This window comes from Phascolarctos cinereus, unplaced genomic scaffold, assembly GCF_003287225.1.
Source record: "Phascolarctos cinereus isolate Bilbo 61053 unplaced genomic scaffold, phaCin_HiC Scaffold_8;HRSCAF=390, whole genome shotgun sequence".
NCBI lineage: Eukaryota > Metazoa > Chordata > Mammalia > Diprotodontia > Phascolarctidae > Phascolarctos > Phascolarctos cinereus.
The window spans coordinates 76884079-76894138 of record NW_027556291.1 but is presented as its reverse complement, the minus strand read 5'-3'; the positions used below and the strand labels follow the sequence as shown (position 1 = coordinate 76894138).

Sequence of the window (10060 nt, the reverse complement as noted above, 5' to 3'; positions counted from 1 at the left end):
CCACTCGAAAAGAAAAATAGCACAAAACAAAACTGAGGTGAGCTTTTGGTTTCCTCCTTGTGAGGGCTGCGGCTGTTTGTGACCATCTTCATCTCAGTGGGAAAGAATAGCATCACAGCTGGACTTACGGAGCTTCTTGTGATAGAACTCCCTGAGATAGGTGAGATAGAAAGCCAGGTATTCTGTGCTGGGCTCAGAACAGCACCTGTGTCTCCTCCAGTTTTTCAGAGCATCTACTGCAGCTAACCAAGTGTGCTTGTGCCAACCGACGTGTTCTCGAAGCAGTCTTGTGCTGAAACCTTACTGCCGGATGCCACCAGAATGCTCAACTGCTTAGATTTGGAATGGTGCTTCAGATGAATTTCTTCAGTTCTAGGGTGGTTCAAATCACAGTCACTCAATGCTACAGCTGTCCTGACCCAGCTTCTTTGCCAGGTCGCTGCTAGAAACATCTACGTCATCATTCAGCTCATTTTCTAAGCTGCCAAAAGAAGAGTAATTCACGTGGAAGCCAGACGTACCTGGGGCATTGTCTCTGTCACAGCTGATTGAAATATCTCTCAAGAGGGAAGTGATTTCTTCTCCAAATATCCTGCAGCAATTTTTCATTTAGAAATTGTATAAATTGAGAGACCTTTTTATTGAATTCATTCTCTAGCTCAGGACCGGCAGAAGATGGTGGCCAAAGAATGCTGGGAGCAATGCACACTGCCAGATTAAAAGCTGATTGGACGCAGATCATTACTCGAAGTTGTGCAACATTCCAAACTGATACCAAAGGAGAACAACATTGGTTCTAGGAAGCTGCTCTATTAGCCTCTGAACTGTGTTTATCTTCTCTTCATCATTCCCTTGACCCATGATGCAGACCCACTGGTCAAAGAGATCAGATGAAAAAATACATCCTGGAATTTTGTTTCAAAGAAAATCCTTTAAGACGCATGCATGGATTCAGAGTCTAAGCCCACCTCAACTCCTGAATTAAGTTCCCCCTTCAGCTCTGCAGGATTTGATGTTCCCCAGATAGCCTGAAAATATCATTCATGGGAGGCCCTTTTTGATTTAGAAGAAAAGGCATGTCCAAGACAGGTTTGAGCAGGTTGTCATGCTCACAGATTTCTGACAGTGAAACCCCAAAGAGCTGCCCTGGCATCGGGGACATTGGAGATACTGGCATGGTGTCCAGGTGAGTGCTGGAGCCTCTCCAAAAGTCCCAATTTATGATAGACCTTCTCGTTTTAAACATCTTCTGGCTGGGATCAGTCAGTGGTTGGCTCCTGGCCAAGCAGCTGGGCTTCAGTTTGAACTGGCACTGCATCTCCTAGGGTAGCTGCTCTATGCAGAAGGACTCCTGGAGGCCCAAAGGGAATGGTGAGTCTTTTGATCCCTGCGTCAGGAATGAAGTGTCTCGAAGGTGGCTCATTTTAATCCCATAAGGATGTTCATGACCAATGAATGGTTATGCAGCTTCTCCTCTCCCAGAATTCACCCCCAGTTGGTAGTCTTTTGCAGAACCATTTGTACTTTCACTGTATCAGAATTCTTGATTGTTATTGTTTTGGAAGAAGCATGATTCCCAATGTCCTTTGGAAAGATTTTAAGAGGAATGCTCTTTGGATGGTCTCTCTCTCCTTCTCTTTGTCAACATTATCTCTGGAGAAGAGATTGCCACTTGTCCTTTTGCTCTGGATAGCTGAAAGTGACGACGAGGTTGACAACAGGCCACCCTAAAACAAATGACTTCATAATATTGGTATTCCCTTCACCCACTTCATCCACACAGCTTTCTGTCCACATATCACTTAATATAATTTTACTTTTTAATCTTAAAATTGTTGTTATACCATTTGCCTCTCGAGACTCAAGGAAAGATCCAGTTTAAGCCACAAGTTAAATGGCTTTTTTGATTGTTTTGACATAATCCCCCACAGACATTTGATCTCAAAACCACCGTGGTCATCATCATTTGGCCTAACTGGCAGTTTTAAAGCTCAAGAGGGGCTTGACCTTGGTCACAAGGAACAAATCATTAAACAGAAAGATATGTTGTTCCCGATTTTTTGCAGGCCCCCTTTGAGTTCAACATGACTGTCATTCAGCAGGCTCCTGCTAGAGCCTGTAAAAGAATTAAGAAATGCACACGGGCCCAAGTTGGCAGATGGACTCTGCCTGTTATCATCAGGTTAGAACTGCTGCTTTTGGCCCAGGCAGAGAGACCTAAGGAATTTGATTTAATGCTGGCAGGGTATGACCAGTTTCTCCAGGCAGAAACCCTCCTTTTTGTCCTGATACTCTTCAACCTTTTAGAATCCAAATAAAATTTAATTACTGGCAAAAGGGAGAGTCAGTTCACAGCCAGAGTTCTAACAGAGAGCTCATCTTGTGGAGTGCTCTCCACGTGGGCCCGAAAGAGAGGAGTGTTTTGTTAAGAATCTGGAGTGCAAGGCTGTGGATCCCTTCTTGGTTAGCCATAACTGTGGAGATTAAAAAGGTTTGAGAGACAGTTTCTGGGTAATTTAATCATTTTATTAGTAAGGCCAGAACATTATCAATAAGAGGAGAGACATTTGACTGTCTCTCTCAGACCTTATCTAAGGCCTTGTCATTTCTTAAAGCACAACAGTATTCTATCACAATCATATGCAACAACTTGTTTAGCTATTCCCCAATTAATGTACATCCCCTCAATTTCTAATTCTTTACCACCCCTAAAAGAGCTGCTATAAAAATTTTTGTGCATATAGGTCCTTTTCTTTTTTCTTTTTTATCTCTTTGGGATACAGACCTAGTGGTGGTATTGCTTGGTCAAAGGGTGTGAATGGCTTTGTGGTCCTTTGGGCATAATTCCAAATTGCTCTCCAGAATGGTTGAATCACTATACAACTTTACCAATAATACACCAGTGTTTTGATTTTCCCCGAATCCCCTCCAACATTTGTCATTTTCCTTTTCTGTCATATTAGCCAATCTGACAGGTCATCAGTAGTGATATAGAGCATTTTTTTTGGTATCACTATAGATAGCTTTGTTTACTTTGTCTTCTTTTTTTTTCACTCTTGATTTTGTTTGATTGTTTTTTGATGTCACATAAAGTCATTAGCTTCCATTTGCCTAATTCTAATATTTAAGGGATTATTTTCTTCCACCAGCTTTTGCACCTCCTTTTCCATTTGACCAATTCTACTTTTTTAAGGAGTTCTTCTCTTCAGTGAATTTTTGTGCATCTTTTTCCATTTAACCAATTCTGCTTTTCAAGGCATTCTTCTCTTCATTGGATTCTTGTGCCTCTTTTACCATTTGACCTATTCTGTTTTTTAATTCATTTGTGTGCCTCCTTTACCAAGCTATTGACTCTTTTCTCATAATCTTCTTGCATTACTCTCATCTCTTCCCAATTTTTCCTCTACCTCTCTTATTTGATTTTTAAAATCCTTTTTGAGTTCTTCCATGGCCTGAGACCAGTTCATATCCTTTTTTTTCTTTGAGGCATTGGATGCAGGCATTTTGACTTTGTTGTCTTCTTCTGGGTGTGTGTTTTGATCTTCCTTGTCCCCATAGTAACTTTCTATGGTCAGAATTTTTTTTTTCTGTTGTTTGTTCATTTCCCAGCCTATTTCTTGACATTCTTACTCTATGCTAAAGTAGAGCTCTGCTTCCCAAGTGGAGGGGGCACTGTCCCAAGCTTCAGGCTTTTTATGCAGCTGTTTTCAGGGGTAATTCTGGGGACCTGTAAGTTTTTGGCTCTTCTAAGGTGGCATGATCTAGGGAGAGATGTGTTTACTACACTTCTGTATTGTGCACTAGTTTGTGAGCAACCACAAGCACTCTTTTCAACCCTGGAACTGTGACCAGGGCCCCTGCTCCACTGAGGCCGCAAGCTGTGCTGTGCTAATGCTCCTCCTCCCACTGGTACTAGGACCCAGGACTGTGACCCAGATCCAAGTACAGGCAATGCAACAGAGCCCTCCCCTGGTGCCAGCAAAAGGGCCCCTGTAAATCTCCTTTGTCTGACCTGTTGTCCTATCCCCTTACCGTCTGTGGCCTGAGAGATCTGAAAATGGCCACTGCTGCCCTGGATTCAGTTGCCCTGAGGCCTGCTCCTGGTTTGCTGGGGCCCAGTCTGCACTGGTGTGGCCTGCTCTAGACTGTGCTCCTCTCTCACTCTGGTGCAACAGATCTTTCTAAGTTGTCTTGAGCTGAAAAATTATTTCACTCTGTCTTTTTGTGGGTTCTGCCACTCTAGAATTTGTTTAGAATCATTATTGAAAGATATTTGGAGGAGTTTAGGGGAGAGCTCAGGTGAGTCCCTGCCTTTACTCCACCATCTTGGTTCTGCCTCCCCCAGGCAGCCTTTTAATGAAGAAATCAAAGCTTTGCATAGTTGTATGGGGGAAAAAAATGTTCTAAATCAGTATTGATTAGAGAAATGTAAATTAAAAAAAAAACTTTGAGATATCTCACACTATCAGATTGGGTAAAATGATAGAAGGGGGAAACAACAAATGTTGGAGGGCATGTGTGGAAAAATTGAGACACTAATACACTATTGGTGTAACTGTGAAGTGATCCAACCATTTTGGAGAGCAATCTGGAATTATGCCCAAAGAGCTGTAAAACTGTGTATATATATCCTTTGACCCCCCCAATACAACTATTAGGTCTGTTTCCCGAGGTGATCAGGGAAAAAGGAAAAGGGCCTATATGTTCTAAATATCTATAGCAGCTCTCTTTGTGTCGGCAAAGAACTAGAAATTGTAAGGATGCCCATCAGTGCTAAAGCAGTTGTGGGATATGATTGTGATGGAACACTACTGTGCTGTAAGAAATGATGAGAATCTTGATTTTGGAAAAACATGGTAAGATTTGCATGAAATAATGAAGAGTGAAATGAGCAGAACCAAGACAACATTGTATACAGTAACAGCAATATTGTTCAAAGAATAACTGTGAACAACTTAAGTTATTCTGAGTATTATAAATATTCAAATCAACTACGAAGGATCCATGAAGGAAGATGCTTTCCACCTCCAGAGAAAGAACTGATAAGTAGAATTATACGTGTGTGTGTGTGTGTGTGTGTGTGCATATACATTATATGTATGCTGTATATATGTGAAATCTGTGTCAAATGGTGGCTATCTCTAGTGCAGGGTGGGGAGAAAGGGAGGGAGATAGCTCAGAACTTAAAATGCAGCAAATAATAAATTTAGTTTAATTAAAAAACATTTATTAAGTGCTTACTACATGCCAAGCATTGTGTTAAGTGATGTCTATAAGTTAAGAAGCTAGTTAGAAACAAATTCATTTGAAGGGCTGGAAGAATTAGGGGCTTTACGTGGGGGAGAAGGAGAAGCCTCAGCCTTGGCCAGATCTCCTTCCCACTGCCTCTGCCTCTACTTTGGCTGGAGGAGGGGGGAACTTATGAGCAGAGAGGTCAAGAGGATATTGGACCTCCTGTCTTCACACTGGTGTCTGCAGAGAAGGAGGAGGGTAGGGAGGGGGAGAGACGGAGACAGAGACAGGGGCAGTGGAAGAGAAGCTTTCTCCTCTTTGTTGATCTTGCTTGACCATCCTTCAGTAAAGAAATAAAAACCATCCTTCCTGTTGATACAGTGCTCTGTTCTGACAGAACTACCTGCATCCTGTTTTGTCCTTCACTGCTGTTTCTTGAAATTAATCAGTCTGTCAGTCAGTCAGAAAGAATTTATTGGGGTTCGAAAGCAATAGGGGTTGACAGATATAGGGCAAGAACTAGTTTCTTGTCAGTTTATTGGCTGGTAACCCTAAGCAGATCTGAAAATGGCCTGGTCATCCATTGTCTGAAATACAAGAAAGCAGAAGAAAGGCCCTACCCCAGAAGCTTCAACCGCTTATAAAGCTACCCTGACTGGTCCTGCAGAAGAATCAATGATGGTAAATGGTAGAAGGAAGGCAGAGCTAGTTGCCACATATCTGGCCCTACAGAACCGAGTGAGAGTCTCTACAGGCAGATGTGAGTCTGGACAGCCACCATGCATGAGGCCTGACCCAGCAGCACCTTCTGTGAGGGAGGAACTCGCTGTCCACCCAGGGTACAAATGACAGCATCTCCTACACATTGCTTTTGCACAGGTGCAGCACCCCTAGACAATGGTCAAGAAATAGCCCTGTCTCCACCAAAGGCTGAGGGTGGTGGCAGTGGTGGGGAGTGGTCTTCATAACTCCACACAAAGAAGGACACTGGGACCCTGGGTGGCTCCCCACTACAACACATGGTTTTCAAGCAGCCTAGAGCCATGTCTGAGGTTTTTGTCCCATTTTTTCCCCCTACATCTCCTCAAATAGAGTAGCAGAGGATGGTGGCAGCAGCACTTTCAATGGATTCTGCAATCAGATCTCAGCCAATATTTGGCTGTGCAGTTTAGAGGCAGTTTTCCAGTTTTCATTTCAGGGGAGATGCTCTCATTTGTGCCAGTATGGAGTTTTAGAGTCTTGTCCTTGACTGAGGGTGTCAGCTCCTGGAGCTGGAGGGCAGGGACCATAAGCAAAACTTGTGCCTCCCAGCTACCTCCCTCAGGCCCCAGCACAGATGTCTGACTATCAAAATGACACCAAGAAGGGATGGATTCAGGAACCTGGGTTCAAAAACATACCATTAGGCAAGCCACTTCTATTTCCGAGCCTCCTTTTACTCATCTGTCAAATGAAGTGATTGACTTAGACAAGCATTAAAGTTCCTCTTTCCTCTGTCACTCTATGATTCTATATGATTGATTTGAATCCCTCTGTCGGGGGTGGGGGGTGAGGCATTCATTCACTAAATAGTCAGAGGGATCTATGATCTCATTGCAATGTATACTCCCTAAATTGATGGAAGGCAAAACCCATCCAACTTACCAATCCTAGGTGACTTTGGAGGTGGCAGAGCCAAGATGGTGGATTAGAGGCAGTAACCCATGTTGAACTCACTCAACATTTTGAAGTGGCAGAGCCAACAAAAGGTCAGGGTGAGATATTTCCAGTCTAAGAAAACTTGGGAGGTCTGTAGTAGAGGTCTGTGACACCAGGGTGAAAGCCTGTCACACACGTGCACCAGCAGCAATATTGGCTGCAGCAGCTGCTTCAGGAGCTCTGAGCCAAAAAGAGGGTCAGACAACTGGTCAGAAAGTGATTATAGGGAACTTGTTGCTAGCACTCGGTACAGCTGGTGCTGATTGGCAACCCTATTGCCCATAGCAGTTCTGGTTGCAGTTCCATGGTGGAGAGGAGTGCTAGTGCTTACAGGTGCAGAGGAGCAGTTTACTGTTTTACTTTACCCTTCCTGGGTAAAGACCAAAGCACAGACCAGGAGAGCAGTGACCACACCTCTGCCCATATCTCACCGCCTTGGAAGCACCAAAGACTTGCAGACTCCCAAAACAAGCTCTGAAAACAGCAGCACGAAAAAGCTTGAAGATTGGGACAGTGCCTCCGCATCCCCAGGGGAACAGAGCCCAACTTTAACATATAGTTCAAAGTCAATAAATAGTCTGAGAAAATGAGCAAACAACAGCAACAAGGAGAACTTGATCATAAAAAGCTACTCTGGTGTCAGGGAAGACCAAGACACAAACTTGGAATAAGGCAATAGGGAAACATCTATAACCAAAGTCTCAAAGAAAAATGATAATTGGACCCAAGCCCAACAAAAATTCCTGGAAGAGCTAAAGACATAAGAGTGGTAAAGGAAAAATTGGGAAAGGAAATGAGAATAATGCAAGAAAATTACGAAAAGAGAATTAGCAACTTGGTAAACGAGGCACAAACAAAACTGTTGAAGAAAGTAACAACTTAAAAAACAGAATTGGTCTAATGGTAAAAGAGGCACAAAAATTCACTGAAGAAAAGAACTCCCTTTAAAGCAAATAGGCCAAATAGGAAAAGAGATACAACATCTCACTGAAGAAAATAATTCCTTAAAAATTGGAAGTGGGCAACTGGAAGCTAATGACTCCATGAGACATCAAGAAACAATATAACAAAAGCCAAAAGAATGGGGGAACATAGAAGAAAATGTGAACTATCTCATTAGAAAAACAACTGATATGGAAAATAGATCAAAAAGAGATAAAATTCAAGAATTACTGGGCTACCAGAAAGCTAATACATATATATATATATATGTACATATATATATATATAATACATATATATATGCATATATATACATATAAAAAGATCCTAGACACTGTATTTCAAGAAATTATAAAGGAAAACTGCTGAATATCTTAGATCCATAGGATAAAATAGAAATCGAAAGAATCCACTGACTACCTCCTAAAAGAGATCCCAAAATGAAAACTCCCAAGAATATTATAGCTAAATTCCAGAGTTTCCAGGTCAAGGAGAAAATATTCCAAGCAACCAGAAAGAAACAGTTCAAATATTGTGGAGCCACAGTCAGGATCACACAAGATTTAGCAGCTTCCATGTTAAAGAAGCAGAGGGCTAGGGATGTGATATTCCAGAAGGCAAAGGACCTAGGATTACAACCAAGAATCACCTACCCAGCATAACAGTATAATTCTTCAGGGGGAAAATGAAAATTTAATGAAATAGAGGGGTTTCAAGCATTCCTGATGAAAAGACTAGAGTGGAATAGAAAATTTGACATTCAAACAGAAGACTCCAGAGAAGCATGAAATAGTAAAAATGAAAGAGAAATCATAAAAGAATCAACTGTTTACATTCCTTATGGGAAGATGATTCATGTTACTCATTACTAGGGCAATTACAAGGAGTACACATAGGCAGAGGTTATGGGTGTGAGATGATTATGTTCAATGATCTCCAAAAAAAATGAAGGTTTGAGAAAGAAGGATGTACTGAGAGGAGGGGAAAGGAGAGGTAGCATGGGGAAATTTTGATTTTTTTTTGGTTTGTTTTGTTCTTTTTTAGGCAATTGGGGTTAAGTGACTTGCCCAAGGCCACAGAGCTAGTAAGTGTCAAGTGTTTGGTCTGAGGCCGGATTTGAACGCAGGTCTTCCTGACTTCAGGGCCAGCGCTCTATCCACTGCACCACCTGGCTTCCCCAAAAGCCACGATCCTCATAAGTAAGAGGAATGGGAAATTTTCTCACAGAAAAGAAGCACAAAAGGAAGAGCCTTTATAATGGAAGGGGAAACGGGCCTGGGTGGGATGGGAGTGGACACTATACCTCACCTTCATTGGAAATGGTTGAAAGAAGGAAGAATACACACACACACACACACACACACACACACACACACACACACACACACACACGGCTGTGTATAGAAATCTATCTTACCCAATAGGGAAATTGGAGGGGAAGGGAATAGGAGAAAGAGGGAGGGTGGATTGAGAGAGTCAGTTGTTAGAGGAAAATAGACTTTTGAGGAGGGACAGGATAAAAAGAGAAAGAGAAGAAATAGAAGAAAATGGGATGGAGAGAAATACACAGTTAGTGATCATAAATGTGAATGGGATGAGCTTTCACCCATAAAATGGGAGCAGATAGTTTGGTTAGATGGAATAGATTAGAAATCAGAATCCATATTGTTTACATGAGGCACACTTGAAACAGAAAGACACACGCAAAGTTAAAGGGCTGAAGCAGAATCTAATATGCTTCAGCTGAAATAAAATCACAGCATTTGCAATCATGATCTTAGACAAAGCAAAAGCAAAAATAGGCCTAATTAGAAGAGATAATCAGGGAAACCATATTTTGCTAAAAGGTACCATAGACAGTGAAAAAAATAACAAAATATTTTTACAGCAAGTTTCTCTGATAAAGACCTCATTCCTCAAATATATAGAAAATTGAGTCAAATTCACTTAAAATAAGAGCCGTTCCCCAATTGATAGATGGTCAAAGGACATGAACAGGCAGCTTTCAGAAGAAATCAAAGCTATCTATAGTTACATTTTAAAAATGCTCGGCATCGCTATTGATTAGAGAAATGCATATTAAAACAACTCTGAGGTACCACCTTGTACCTATCAGACATGACAAATCCTAAACAAATGTAGCAGTAAGATATCCCTAGTATCTTCAAGAATCACAGCCAGTGTTGAA

The 10060-nt window shown here is 41.8% G+C and overlaps 1 pseudogene; it reads right to left on the bottom strand.

The window, feature by feature from the left end:
• Positions 1-393: 393 nt before the first annotated feature.
• Positions 394-7455, bottom strand: LOC110203650 (rho GTPase-activating protein 20 pseudogene; annotated as a pseudogene).
• Positions 7456-10060: the final 2605 nt, after the last annotated feature.